General features: G+C 43.2%; 1 protein-coding gene across 2 annotated transcripts in view; it reads left to right on the top strand.

The window, feature by feature from the left end:
• The window catches only part of PHKA1 (phosphorylase kinase regulatory subunit alpha 1), a 967,577-nt gene that overhangs the window by 84,139 nt on the left and 867,654 nt on the right, over positions 1 to 15,784 (top strand). The gene's annotated exons all lie outside the window — the stretch shown is intronic.

Raw genomic sequence — 15,784 nt, 5'->3', positions numbered from 1 at the left:
TTATTTCATACTAACATGTTCTGTTACATGTTCCATTAGTGCCATTCTGCAAATGGATGCCTTCCCCCCCAAATGTTCTTTAGTTTAATTTTTTATCAACATACTCTCTAAAATACTTTCGTTGTTATTCCAATAGACGGACATGCCTGTACAGTTGAATGTGCTGAGTTTGCTAGCACAGTACACTGCGAATTGGTATAGCAGCGATTGTGACAAGTACAAGTAGAATATTTTTCCACCTATCATTTTTTTGTGTAGAAAGTTGAATATTGACTATATCAGATACTTTGTTTAGTGATGTGACTAAACGAGCAATGCGTTTAATTAGGAGGTGATAGACTAAAGGTAACTGCATAAGGGCTGTAAAGTAATTGGTTGTGGTGGAGCAGGACTCTACTTCTCAGCATGGTACATTTCTCAGCATGGTACATTTCAAAGACTAGACTGTATTCAGTACCGCATGAGACTGTCTCTTCTACAGGGCAATCTGCAATCCCATGAGGTGAAAGCCTATCTTGGGTTGCTTGTATTCTGTTTTAGGAAGCACCTGGCCTGGCAGTTCGAGCTGGACTGTTCCTATTGGACCAGCGTTAAGACTGACTTGCATATGGATAGGTCCAAACTGAAGTGGCATTCTGGGCAGAAGAACAATGGATTAGAATGCTACCCCAAGCGATTGCCAGTGGTTAGATTAATTGCATCACCTTTTGTGTGTATGATATATCTTTACTTAAGCTGGCTATTGTAGACATAAACCTACACAATCTCAGTCTTTGTTGACTAATTCATATATATTTTTTGTTTTCATGGTCTGTTTGCCACAGTATTTCTCTGACTTCTCCTTTTTTTTAAATTACATTTCTAAAATTCTTTGTTCATCAGTTTTTTCAGAAGATTGATCGAGAACTTTATCCTAGTCTGTGGCTTTTAAGAAGCATATATCCGTATAAAACAGATCTGCATAGCAACCAATTTGCCTGCTCCCTATGGCCATTTAGAGAGAAGAGGCTAAGAATACAAGCCTTAGCCAATGAGTGCCTTCTGAGGAATTGATTGTCAGCTTAGCCACCCTGTTCTAAGAAACCTTGTAGGTGCAAAACTGCCTTTAAAGTATCGATGTGTCTGCCTTCAAGAATCTTCGAGTTATCAGTGCCCACGATTTTGGAATAGTAATGATATGGAAAAATAATGACCAAAGCATAACTAACTAGCAGCTACTGTATTCCTCAAAAATGGATCTTTAATATCACAAACACTACCTCTGACAGAAGATGGTGAACTGCAGAAAGTCAAAGGATAAGCAACTTACCCACATTGACGCTGCACTTGGTGTGGCCTGTTTGTTCCCATCACAAGATAGTATTACCTTTTGTAATTTATTAATGGAATCTATAGGGAAGGGTTACCAGAATACTAAGGAAATTAAATGTTTCCTGATTGGAGATGCAGGCAAAATCAAATGGGGCAAATCTAATGTTATTACATTTTCACAAGTCTACTATATTATTAATGGTGATTTAAAAGTGAGAAAAACACAAAAGTGTTTGCCAACGTCTCTGCCACAGACCAGTTCTGAGGTGGTTGTTCAGCTCCTCATATATTTATCCTCTCTCATCAAAGACGAATAAGTCATGTGGAAATCCGACTTGATCCTGCTGTAGTAGGAGCAGCCCAACCCAAACTGCCAGGCCAGATACCCTCTGAAAGAGAACACAAGCAATCCTGGACTTTGTCAATGAATTGCAGTCTACGTCCTGTGGCACAGCGCATATGAACTCCTAGTAAAGTATAAACTGGGCAGTGATAAATAGAGCAGCGCTGCAGCATAAACGCATAATGAATTTTTAGATGTTAACTTTATTTAGCAAGCTTCATGTATTGCTAACCCACTATTATGGACCATGACACGCAGAAACTGTACTTTATCTATTACTGTGACGGAGTATCTGATCCGCCAAGGTCCTAATCAGGCCCCCAGTCTCTTCTTTAAGGCTTAATGTTGCACCCCTCCAGGGTGTGATACAAAGTATAAAAATACAATTGTTTCCTTCAGTATTTGCTCTCTTTAAGTTCAGTACGATATTGCAGCCAAGGAATGCTAGGTCTAATGCGGACAAGGAACAAGATGCGACCCTTGCTTCGAGAACTTCAATAAAGTAGAGCGTCGTGCACAGCACTTAGATAAAATGCACCCTCAAGTCTGGGTAGTTCTTCTGAAAAATCTGTCTCATGAATATTATCAACCATTAAAAGAAAATTCACTATTCCCCGTCATACAGGACTCTCAACAAAGCTTTTTGATAGGCTGTTTTTTTTTTTTTTTTTTTTAAATAAGGTATCGTGTCTGGTAACGGGCACATCCACACACAAAGCAGTTCTCTTTAATGCCAGGATCTACTATGCCAAAGTATGTTTTGTAATGACAAAGTATGTTTTATAAGTCCCCAAAAACTTTTGCTTTTAGCCATTATTTTATACTGGCAAGGGCCCGTGAGATCATTAAAAATAAAATTTTACAAAAACCATCACAGAAAACAAGCATTGACAAAGCCAAAGGCTGATTTCCAATGTCCCAATGCTTGGCTTGCCACTGCTTGTTTCCTAGTTGAAGGGTGACCATTTGCTCCTCCTTTTAGTAGGTAAAATTCTGTTAACTACCCTAAAGTGGTATTGTCACACATGACACCCAAACTTTTTCATAATTGGGAGAATTTTCAATTTGTTGTTTATGGAGGTTCTTGGCCCTGCAAGAAGAGACACAGTCCAGGAGGATGGGAAGCCCAGCACCCAGTGTGCAGTATTTTGTTGAAACCAGCTTGTGTTTGGAGTGTTATTGGCACTGACCTAAGGTGAACTGGTTACCTGGCCTCACTTCATGGTTCTTCTGGAAAACTGCATGAAGCAACATCATCGCTGTAATTATCACTAGCTATCCAACGTCTCTACCATGACCAGAGGAATCTTTTCTTCTGCTTCCATTTTGTATATAGACAAAGACCTCACACCTGTACCGACGGACACCCAACAGTTTAGAGGCCTCAGTTGCTAAAGACATATACCTGCCTACGAAAGCTTGCCATGCTGCTTGCATCAATGATGAGAACTGAGAGGTGGGACTGGCCCTGCAGTTCTGCATATACTGACAGAAGTGTCCCACCTACTCATGGAAGGGTAAACATCAAGACATTTTGAGAGACTTTCTCTTGTGCTAGAACTGCATATTAAACGTAGGAGTGAATGTCAGTATGAAAACTTTCGCAAGATGTGAACTGAAGTGACCTACAAGTTGTCTGCATTAAGCGATTACTCAAATTACTTCTGGTTGCCAGTTTGCACCTATAGGCTTTTCTTTGTAACGTATGTTAGTAGTTTGGTAGCTACACCCATTGTGCTAGAACACTCGGAGTAAGGCTTGTTCTATCGCACTCTGGTGGGTGTGGGAACTATGGAATTGGTTTCAGGGTGTAGCTGAACCTCCACTACTGTGTGTAGTATTTTGCTTTGCTGAGCTAATAAAGTACATATCGTTTACTGCACACGCACTAGTCTGGCCAGTTTGTTATTCTGTCTGTTGTTTGACTGTTGAGTTCTGAGTCTCTGTCTCTTCACATTATCTTTCTAAGATGCATTTGACTCCTCGCCTTCGTTAGCCAGAGAGTCTATTGTTGAAAGATTTTACTTGTCCCAGTTTGAAGAGGCAAAGTAAAACGGACCCCAAGACACCACAGGCAAATCACCCCCAACCACCATGGCGAGGCTACGGTAGCCCCTTCCGGCACTTGAGGGTTATCCTCTGCCCAGAGTCAAAGATTTTGGACTGGAGTCAGACCAATAGTAATGCCAGTTTGACAGCCTGCATGAGGTCCAAGTGTAGGATTTCCGTCTTTGACATTCACTAGCATGAACTGGCCAGCTTTATCATATAATTCCATCGATTGCGAATAGGAGCTGGCTCAGTTTAGGGGGGAAATAGTTTTAGATTATAATCTCCTGACCTCTCAGATCATTACAAATATTGCTCTCTAAATTGTATGCATTTTGAAATACCATTGATACTGATTTAAAATACTTTTTTCAAGCTGATGATTAAACGGTTCTGAAAACTATGGATAAATCCATAAACATTACTCCTAGTTCCGCTGCTGTTTTTTTTTTTTTTTTTAATATTATATGGGTGGAAAGCCTTTTCCCTTCCACTCTTCTGTGCTGTGACAGGAGAAGCGCGAAATTGTGATTTTCTTGTCTAAGAAACCTTGTGGTGTTTATAAATCAAAGTTCGTGGGCCCACACTCCTCCGCACTTCTAAAACGGAATGTAAATAACTGTTGACTAGGTGAAACGTTCCTGTTGCGCAGTTGCGACAGAAATGTTTTGTTGTTAAAATTATGGAGTATATGTTCTTGCTGAGAAGCATGAAAAAACGTGATTTGCATAGGGTAGTAAATTTCAGTGTAGTCATATTGTTTATCAGTGAAACGAAACCGGTCATGTTTTTGCAGTTACATTTTGACACATACATTTGGCGTTAGCATGCATTGATGTGACTGTTCACGACCCTAGTCGCCCATTATCAACACATACAAATGCCTCGTACCTCTTCGTCATCATCAACCTTGTCCGCTCCCTCACGCTGCTCTTAATATGCGTAAAATGAGTAAGTGTGCCAGTGAGTGATGGTTCAAGCATGCATCATGTAGATTCCTCTCCGCAAACATTTGAGTGCAGTAGGTGTGAGATGCAGTTCGTGGACATGATTTTCTGCGGGTCTAGGACACAAAAGGCGAGAACCTGGACCTGGGAGCCCACAACCACAATAGCCAGGGCAACTTTATGTTGGAATGAAATGCGAGCTAGCAAACGTTTGACTCCAGTTTGTTCCTTCTCTGTTTTGTTATTTTATACTTTTGTGTGTCTGGATGCTAAGCTGTAGTTAACTGGCTACCTGTCTTTGCGAGAGTCTTTCAGTGAACATGGATTGGGCTTTGGCAGCCCGGGAAAAAGTTTTGTGTAGTCCAACGCTGGGTAAGTTATTAGTCATGATGAATGCATGTGACTGAGCAGCACCCCTTGAGACCTTATGGGTGATTAGCCGCGCTTTACAAATCCTTGATTGATGTGTCTTTTTGTTTCTTGGAGTATGTGTTTCGGCTGTTCTTGAAAAAGGACAGTTTGGCAAAGCAATTTATTCAGGGCAGAACATGTGGGTACCTTAACTTGACACAAGATGGGTAATGTGCAAATAGCAGGTGTGCCTTTTCGAATCTTTGAGTTCTGAGTTCAGTTTATGGGAAATGTTCTTTTCTTTTACATTTAAGTTGATTGTGGGGACCCATGAGAAGAGGTAAATATCGAAGCTAAGCATTGAACATGAGGGAACCCACACATATATAGGGTAGGATTGTTTCTGAAATAACATCCACTTTATGTCGCAGCTGAATTATTCATTTTCAAATCTTGCTCGGTTCCTCCCTGGTGGCAACCAGCCAGTAGTGGTTGGAGCGATTTGATCACCACAGTATCAGCCAGTGTCTGTTAGGTCCAGGTAGTCTGCGAGGGAGACTGATATTTATTAGGCGAGCCTCTCGAGACTATGACCTCCGAAGAGCCAAAGATCATCTGTAAAAGCCTATGACTAATTTATTACATTATTTTTCTGTGACGACCTCGAATTTACTTCTCCACCCCAAATCATTATAGGGACCCGAAGCAAATCATTAACCCACTTAAAGAGCCTTCACTAAAAGTTAGTGTGATTTCCCCAGGGCTATGTGCCCCCTCCATTTAATATCTAGGTGCTACAGTTGACTTACCGTGGAGTACAGTACTATGTATAAATCTGGACGACACCCACCTAAGGGTCAAACTTTCCACGACTCAGGCATCTGCTCTGTCCTCTGCTCAGTTACAGGGGATTAGTGAATTCCAGCTAATTTTCTGAAATGTAACCCAGGAAAACAGCTCCTCATTACCAGAAACACCTCGGCTAAATGGAGCCCTTCTGTCAGTCCCCGTTCATGGGGGCGGCAAGCAGGGACATATAGGCCTCAGCAGTGGGGAGCTGGGGCCATTTGCCTCTGAAGTCCTGGGGTCTGTCGTGGCCCTCCAAACTCAGCCAAGTGCAACCCCTGTCTCCTTAGGGCTGTAGTGTGGGGGTGCACACGTTCTGAACTCAGCAACCACTCAGCGAATTAACTGATTATTCAACCCAGTTCTTTACTTAGGGGGAAACAACTTCTTTATTACACATACTTAAAACAGTATACCACACAGGTACGTACTATAAGTAGGTACAGTACAATGTACTGGCGCTTGAGACGCTGCTGCAATACTGCATAACCATTCCCTTTACGTGAGCGTCCCACCTGACGTAAGTCCAAGCATGTCCCTCTAGGGATAAAGTGCCTGTGTGGCCTGAACCAATGCTCTTGTGCGGATTTTGCCAGTTCGGTAATGATAGCACTCAGTTCAGTGCACTAGATCCTGAATCTCTAATGGTTGCCCAATCAGATTTCATCAGAGCAGCTTAATACAGAGTATGGCTACTAACAGATTCATTCTTTGTCATCTGTCCACAGGTTGCAGAGCCACAGTAGGGCCGGCATGAACATAGTGGTCGACCCACACTGCCGAGCTTAACTTTGCCAACAGCTCTCACCAATAGCTAAAGAGGAAATATTGGATCTTCCCTTAGATGGGAAGGTGTTTGCAATATGCATGGGAAGGTGTTTGCAATATGCACTGACCTGATAGACTTGCAGTGATATCTTCTGAAGCACCCTCTCAGTGCTTCTTGGTACAAAGATTGGGATATGTCACTGCAGGGTCAGGACAGGTTGAACCAATAATAAAAAACAGTTGAATCTACAGATATCCTGTCTTTTCCTCCACGCTCCCGCAGAATGTAAAGAAACACATTTGACTTTCATCCAGAAGTGATGGAGCAAGTGATCCTGAGTTTTCTTACGGTACTCTTGGAAGATCGCATATGTTCCGTCTTACACCATTAATTTAAAGTGTGTAGTTTCAGATGCCATTTTTAGTTCTTAAATTATGTGGCTGGAAAGCACTAGGAAGCCACAGTGTTTGGAAGTTATTCATTCAACTGAACTATGAATGCAAGCTCCACGGCACCGTTTATTTTACAGGCGGAAATGAAGAGACCCTAAAACGTTACCTCAAAGTGATTTTGGGTTGTTAAGCCTGCGACCTCAATTTGGCTGCGCCAGTTGCTGCTTTCTGGAGTTTGTCTTGTATAATACTAAAATTAGACCACCGTGTGATTTCTTTCACAGAGGCACCTGCCCCTGCATGAACTCTAGTTTGGAACTGACATGATTGGCAACAAGGGTGCGTTCGCAGTTGTGACTAATATTTGCTTTCGGATTACTATTTTAGGTTGTGTGTGCTTGCACTGGACACATTCAAATCGGGTTCTATACCTCACTGTGTATCAAGGAAATGTAATAAATAGCTGTAGGATGGGTGTGAATTTCGTTTAGGCCCATGCCATAGACATATTATTTGGGGATAAGGAGAACAAGCCTTTATTCATGTTTTGTCAGCTGGAAAAATGGGCTCCTCCTTCCTACTGAACTAAACAAGGCCACTGGGCTCACTTTACAGTGCCAATTTGGAGTGTCACACACGAGTTAAGGGAAAGCCAAATCCTTTGTTGCTACAGCAAGATATGCATCCAAACATACAAGATGTCATGAGTTGCATTTGTGGTTCACTAATGTAAATCTTTCACTGCTAGGGTGATTGCTAAACGTGAAAGAGCAAGCTTGAAACAAAAACATTTCTAAAGTCTAACAATGTCTGGTTATTACTAGTTTCACCTGAATACTCATTGATTACATGCATACGGAAAGCGCTTGAAGAGGTTAGAATAATCCCCAAATGTGTTCCTCTTTGGGCAAATAATGTTCCCTGTACAGACTCCCTTTTCCTACAGGCCTGTGAAGTTTGGGGATGTTCATACCTTTTTCAAACCTGAAAAGGGATTTACTTTTGCCCCATTCGTTGCAAGTACTGATGTGTTGGTGAGCGTTCACAAACTGTCAATGCAGAACATGCTTTGAACAACCCACTCCCCCACCGCTTGCATGTGATTTTCTTCCCAAGTAATATTATTTTGTGGGCTAATATTATGTAGAAGAAAATTAATTTATGACTGCTAATTCAGAATTTTTTAAATCCTTAACTAGTATGTCAAGGCATTTGCATTTGTAAGTTTAAAAGCACAAACATCTCTGATTCAGCCCACGTTTTCCCCTCTAAAGCTTTAGGTTCTCCATTGTGATGAGCTTAATGTTTTTTCCACATTTCTGTATTGGTTTTACAAAACAGTAGCGCACGTGGACAATTGCTCCAAAGCCCAGAACTTATACATTGGAATTACAAAGCCAAAACATTATCTCACCTGCCACATGGTGAGTCCTTTCTTGCTCACGTAAACAGAGTTGTTCAAAATTGATACCATATTAAGCACATGTGTTGATTAGTAGCACATAAATATGAGTCAAGGGCGCCGGGGTGCACATCCACATTTATCACCCTAATGCACACCTAGAGAAGAGTAACGAGTCCACTCCACTCTACATCACTCTACTCCACTCTTTGCCATTGAACTCTACGACACTCCAAGCCACTTTCCTCTACGCCACTGACCTTTAGCATTGCCGAATAGCAGCCACACTGGTAAACAACATGGCTAAAACACATTGGCAAAGCCAACAGCTCTTGCAAAGCTGCGAGGTATTGGTCTTGTCAATGCTTGTTTTGTGTAGCTGATGCTGGACTCTGACAGTTGACCTCAGCTCTTGTTTAATCTCCTGCTCTATCTTCACTGTCATTCTTTCATTCTTCTCTTGCTCAGAGCAGTATTATGTGTTCTTGAAGATTCCAAGGCTGCAACTGTAAGCTTTGGCAGCCTCTGTTAGGCTCCAGCTATGGCTCTGCTCTTAGGCTGTGGCTACCCTTGGTAACGAGTTTTATGTTGTGTGCTTGTCAGGATATCCAAGCCTTCTTCTGTGTGGACGTTGCTGCGTTTTGACTTACGTGGTGCTCTGGTGTGCTCTTTCCAGATATTTTTTCCTCTATTTTGAGATTTCTCCTAAAGTGCTCAAATTTCCGCCTTCTGTTTCGTTGTCACCCTGCAGCTGGGTCCCATGAAGATAAAATTCATCTCTATTGCCAGCAAAGTAATGAATGTCACACAGCATGCAGGCCTAGATACTGTCACTAACTTGGCAACTAGGAGAATACATTCTAAATGGCCATGCCCATGGTGCTTCAAATGTTCCCCTTGCTGATGATGGCTGGTAGACATTCCACACGTGATGCCGACATTATATCTTCTCTGGGACACCGGGGGTGCGGTAGTGTGGTGGAGGAATGGTGAAAGGGCAAAACACAGGGGCGAGCTTGGTCCAGGCAGTAAAATGAGGGTAACAGATAGTGAGTGCGTATAAGAGCAGAGGTAATGTGGAGGAGAAAGGGGCCAGAGGAGTAGATGCTGAGTACAGCAAATCCCTCTGCTCGTGGAGCCAAATAAAGAGATAAAGATCTGGTGCTACTGCATCTGAAACTATCACCTTGTACTCGGCCACCACCATCGCTCTGCTCTTATTTTACTAAGCATTGAGGATGGGATATAGTTCTGCCATCTCCTTTCACTGCGGGGAAGTTAGAGAATAGATACCCTGAAGGTCTGTGACCTCACAGTGGTGCAGATTTATCGCTTTTAGGAATTCCAAAGAGTTTTCAGAGGTACACCTGGAGAAACTGCAACAGTCTGATTTTTCCACTCACAATTCTCACAAACTTTTCTTGCATTACATTTTTGCATGAGCAGTTTACATGAGTATATCTAATCGTAAAAATCTACCAAGAAAGTGCACTTGTTTAGTGTATTATATTTTTGTAATGCTCGGAGGTTAACGTATTTTGCCTGTGTGAGGAACCGCTTACCTTGGATCCACCCTTCAAAGGGGTGTTCCCTTCCCACCATAAACCTATAAACATTTGCACAAACTCAAATGGCATTCCATCCTAGACCACTGTCTTCCTGCTTTAGCTTTACTCACCTTAAATAGTCTCGGAGTGAGTAAAGCATTTCATAGTTACAAACTCCATCTTCATGTGTAACCCCACATACCGCCGAAAAGAATCCACCAAATAGCAGTCTGGTTCAGACACACACATCCAATAGATGCTTCAGCGGAAGCTAAAGTAAGAACAAGCGCAAGGGCATTATTGGAACCCTGGCATATCCAGGGCTCTGCTCTGATTAAAACTCACTCATAATGAAAGTCCTGGCTTATTCAAAGCCTTAATGTTACCAGAAAGCTGGCATAAAAAGAATCGTTGTGTAAACAGGACCTCTGCATATGCAGACACTGCGAATATTTATATAGCTGACATTAATACAGGCCTGGTATAGTCTGTGACTGGAATAATCAGAGAACTGTAATAATCGGTGCCTTGCTAGAATTCAGCCAATCCCATAATATGAGTGGAGTTTATCAGAGCTCTAATATAATGACGACGCTAACGTAATTTGACACTTTGCTGCTTTGCACCAAATGGGACAAGTAGATTTGTTCATAGCACATGTAGATTTCTGAATCATATTATCCTTTGGATAGGTAGATATTTTATACACTTCCACTCTGGTGAGGTAGATACCAACAGTAGGTCTGACTTCAACGTGCTAACACATGTAAACTTTGGCGTTTATACATTTTTGCAGATTAGTTGTAGCCTTTCTTTGTTCAAATTGCATTTGTCTGTGCCTTCTTTGTTTGTGCCTTGTGTTTTATTACCCAGCTCGTGGTATTGTACTAAACCAGGCCCACAAGCTGAGGTGATAAAAATACTCCACCACTTCAGGTTTAGGGAATAAAAAGAGGGGGATCGGTAAAGATATATAAGTCACAGACAGAGACACGTTGCACAATGACATAACACAACTAGTTTGTACACATTTGTGCACACCTGTGACTGAACTCTGTGATAGCACTACAAAGCCAGACATTTTCTGGTCTGACTAATCCAATTGATGAGGGTTAGAGATTTGTATGTAATGTTTTCTTATAAAACTTAGGTCCAAGATAGAGACCGTATTGTGGTTAGGGAAGGTACAGCATTTGTAGAGGGTTGTTTTCTTGTATAAAGGATTTGCGGATAGAAATAGCGGATGAAATGTCCTTGGAGAAAATGATAACAAGAAGCGGTAAGGAAACAGTGCTATGAGCAAGAAAACAGGCATTACAACTCTTTTGCTGCAAGACATCTGCCTTCGATGTAGGTGTTGTGTTTATAATCTCCAAAGTGATGCACTGGAATAAGTGTGAGCACTTTACATTTGAGAGACTTTTTGTGGAAAGAGGCACCTGATCAGAGTTCCTTTTCTTTAAAGGCAGAAAATGTTATATCATAGTGGTATGGAGGATGATAAGTAGGCAGATGATCAGACTGCAGACCTACAGTTCAGGGGGGCAGCTTTAATGTGATGGGTCACTGGGTCTAGCAAAGGTGTCCTCCTTAAGTTGTTTGAGAAGATTGATTATGATCTAAGGAACAGGATGCACTGTGAGATCTGTGACCGCAGGATATTACGGAGAGTGAGGTGCCTTTGAGGTAAGGTCCGTGGAGGACTGATCTGCTCAATTAGTATCTTTGTTTGGCTCTTTAGGATTAGATACATATCCCCAGTGCCAGTGTCCCTTTCCTAAAACAAGACACCTGGTCATGTGATCTCAAGGTGATCAGGCCCTTTAGCCCCCTGTAAGTCCCTAGTAAATGGCACCCCAGGTACCTAAGGCATAGGTACTGAAGAGGGCCCCTGAGAGCTGTAGCACAGCGTGTGCCACTTTGAGGGACCCAGCACCAACCTTATTCAGACTGCCATTGCAGGCTGCGTGACAGGGTGCTCCCAAAATTGAAAACATGACATGGCACACAAATGTGTGCCATGTCCCCTAAAACACTGCTTGTAATATCTGTAAGTCACCCTTGCATCAGGCCTTCAGCCCTCAAGCAGGGTGCATTATATTACAAGACAGGCATATCCCCCAACTTTGTCTTTGCCGATTCTTGGGTATAGTAAGTGTACAGGGAAGTCATTTTAAATACATGTGGTGGACAATGGTCACTACGAGTTCCCCAGCTACATGATGACTTCTCTGAACCTAGGGATGTTCGATACCAAACATCCCAGTCATATTAATAAATCCTCACTGATTCCAGTGATGGATTTATTAATACCTGCACCCAGAAGGCACCTTAGAATTGCCCCTTGAAAAACCTACCAACTGCTTGTGAGCTCACTGTCCAGTTTTTCCCAGCCTGCCACCAACAGACAGGAATCTGACCTCCTAGGGTGAGAGCCTCCGCTCTTGAGAGGTCAGAAACAAAAGCCTGTCTGGGCTGGGGTGTTACCCACCCCTCCCCACAGGATGACCTGCATTCCAAGGCAGGAGCTTCAAAGAAGCCCACCGCCTTTGAAGTGCAGAACTGGCATTCCTCAGACGAAGATGCATGTCCCCCTGTCTCAGGGCCCATCTGGCACCTGGACAGGTGGGAAACGTAGCTATGCAGGATACGGGTCTCACTTCCAGACTGGGAACACCGCAAGGGTGGCCAGCCTGAAGTGGACCCAACTTAGGAAATTCCGCCATCTTGCGTGTGGTGGAATTTAGGGATTCTGGGCAGGGTAATGCCCACTTCCCACAGGAAGTGGTCATGTAAGGGGTGTAGTGACCACAAGGTTAAGTAGCCCATTGCTACTACCCTTCACTCTCCTGAACGCCCCCTAAATTGAGTATTTAGGGGACCCCTTGATACCAGATTCTCAGATCTTCGCTGGACACAAAAGGATAAGTGGTCACACGCCTGCTGAACCCGAGAACCGAGGAGCAATTCTGACTTGGCACCAACCCTGCTGGCCTGCCTGCAGCACCCGACCCTCGAGGAGCAACTGACCTGTCCTGCTTCTGCAGCCTGCAAGAAACTGGGAGAACTGCCAGTGCTCTGCAAATTGCCAAGAAGAACTTCCTTGTGGTGGAGGAGCTGCTCACCTCCATCCGCTGGCACCCAAGAAAGAACTGAGAAGATCGGGAATGCCAGAAACCTGACGCCGAACATCACCACTGCACCCGAGCCGCCTAACCCATGCTGAAGTGGGACAATGGTGTCCGTTTGATTCCCAGGCCCTCCAGATGAGAGGCCCACTCTATGCACACCCACTATGGACTTCACAATGGCGTCTGCAGACCCCCTGCTACCACGAGTGACCAGGAGGCAAACCCAACACCCTAGGACACCTCTGCACCTGTCCGCCCCAGACCTAGAAGAGGAGAACGAAGGGTGTCCCCATATCTCCCCACCTCGTGAGACCTGAGCCCAGTTGTTAGCTAGGTTGGACTGGACCCCCAGTCCACACATGCAGTGTGCTTTTGTGGGCCCCCTGCAACCGCAAGTAACTCCAGTACTGGATTCAATGTCAGAAGACACCCCTACACCTGTGCCCAGCCCGAGGAGGAGTGGACTGACTGTGTCCCCACATGCCAGAGGACCTCAAGGGTCAAGCCCCCCTGTGGGTTCACCTAAACTGTACTTCCAGGCCATCCCTGCAGCGGCTTTGTAGCCCAACCAATCCCCATAGACTTGAATGGGACCCCCAATACCATAGCACAACTCTGCACCCGGATGCACCAAAGCTCCCCGAGGTGACCTGTTGGTGTGGCCTTGGACCTTGCCCCAAAACCCCCTTGAGTCCAGGCAATTGGTCCAGTAAGTTGTTGTACTCTACCTGGACTGCTGTCGTTATTTTCCTCCATAGGATTGCATTGTAGCGTTGTGGAAAGTGCACTGTCTACTTTTAAAAACTCTAAAAATTCATACTTCGAAAAGTAATCACCTGATTCCAGTGATCTTGGTTTCAAAGTTTATATAAAAGTACATGTTATCTTTATAAATTGGTGTCGAATTTCTTTGAGTGTGTGTCTCACTTACTGCATGAGTGTGTGCCTTTCATGCTTAGCACTACCCTCTGATATGCCTAACTGCTCGACCACACTACCCAAAAAGAGAGCATTTGGGATGTCATTTGTGCCTCGGTGATATCTCTGGGGATTGGTTGAACTCTTTGCACAGTGTACCTCATTTTGGTCCACTATATAAAGAGCCATCTTCCTACCCTTCCTACTTACTCCATTTAGCAGTTTCTGATCTACAATTCACCCCTGTTAGCATACACCTTGTAGGGATTACTGTGTATCAATATTCCTCTACACAGAGGTCATTTTTTCAAATACCTGTAGTAAAGGATTTTTTAGAGGGACTGAAATAGGTGTTCCCTCCTGTCTGCACCCCCCCCCCCACCTTACAAATTGAATGTGGTGCTTTCAAAACTCATGGGCCCCCCTTTCGAACCTATACACAAAACATACTTGCAACACCTTACCTGGTAAGTTGCTTTTCTGGTAGCTGTTACTTCGGCACACAGAGTCAGAAAGATTCAATCTCTCTGTGCTAAAGAGCCTTATTCGGTATTCCATGCCAGCAGGGTGGTGTTGAGAACTAATCTGAGTTTTCTTCCCAAGGTGGTGTTGATTTCCAGATTAACCAGATGATTTCACTCCCTACCTTCTTCCCTAATCCTTCCACACCGGTGGAAAGAACGTTACAATCTTTAGATCCTAAGAGAGTTCTGATATTCTATTTGGACAAGACCAAAGCTTTCAGACAATCTGACTGTCTGTTTGTTAACTATGGCCCTATGAGGACAGACATTGCTTCCTCTAAGCAGACCATTTCTAGATGGATAGTTTCTTGTATTTTATTAACATACCAGTTAGCCAACAAACAGCTATCTGCCAGACCCAAAACCCACTGTACTAGGGGCAAGGCGACAACAGAAACCCTACTAAAGGATGTTCCCATGTCCGAAACCTGCAAAGCTGCTACTTGGAGATTGGTACATACTTTCACAAAGCATTACTGTCTAGATTCAGTCACTAAGGCAGACACCCAAGAAGGGCAAGCCTCCTTAAGAAATCTATTTCGATGATGATGACAGCTGTTTGTTCTTGCTCTTGATTCGTCCGCAGGGGTGTGGGATGCGCTTGCTACTCTATTTAGTGCTTATGAATATTGATCAGTATCCACTGGAAGAAAAGGATAAGCTACTTACCTGTAATCCTAGTTCTCTTTCAGCAAATGCTCATCAAAGTCATAAACAACTCGCTCTCCTCCCCAGACGAATCTTGCGTACAGCTGTCAATACATGTCTGTGTTTTATTCTTCATGGCACTGTAAAAAAGTACCGACCTAAATGTCCCCTTTGGGGCATGATGGGATACAGGAGGTCCTGGAGGCCTTGCAGGCACGGGGCCAGTTTTCATTTGTCATGCTTTTAATTCAGCCTGTTGGCTAACAATGCCTTTGTACTCCCTTGCAGTTTTCTCTTCAATAAAGTCTGTGTTGTGCACTTTATCCTCTCTCTTTCTGACTTACTGAAATGCTTGAGTCTGGTAAGAGGTTTATTAAAGGAAAGCTCAGTGTAAGTTGGGCATTTTTTAGCGGTTAATATAGGCTGCATAGATATGTGTGTGTGTGTGTGTATATATATATATACGTGTGTGTGTGTGTATATATATATATGTCTATTAAATACTATGTACATTTGTTTATGCTATTTGTGTGTGTGTGTGTGTGTGTATATATGTATGTATATATATATATATATATATATATATAAATATATATATATATATAT

Source organism: Pleurodeles waltl, chromosome 10 (assembly GCF_031143425.1).
Source record: "Pleurodeles waltl isolate 20211129_DDA chromosome 10, aPleWal1.hap1.20221129, whole genome shotgun sequence".
Lineage (NCBI taxonomy): Eukaryota > Metazoa > Chordata > Amphibia > Caudata > Salamandridae > Pleurodeles > Pleurodeles waltl.
Note: the sequence above shows the minus strand (reverse complement) of the source record. Positions and strands in the feature narration are given on the sequence as shown.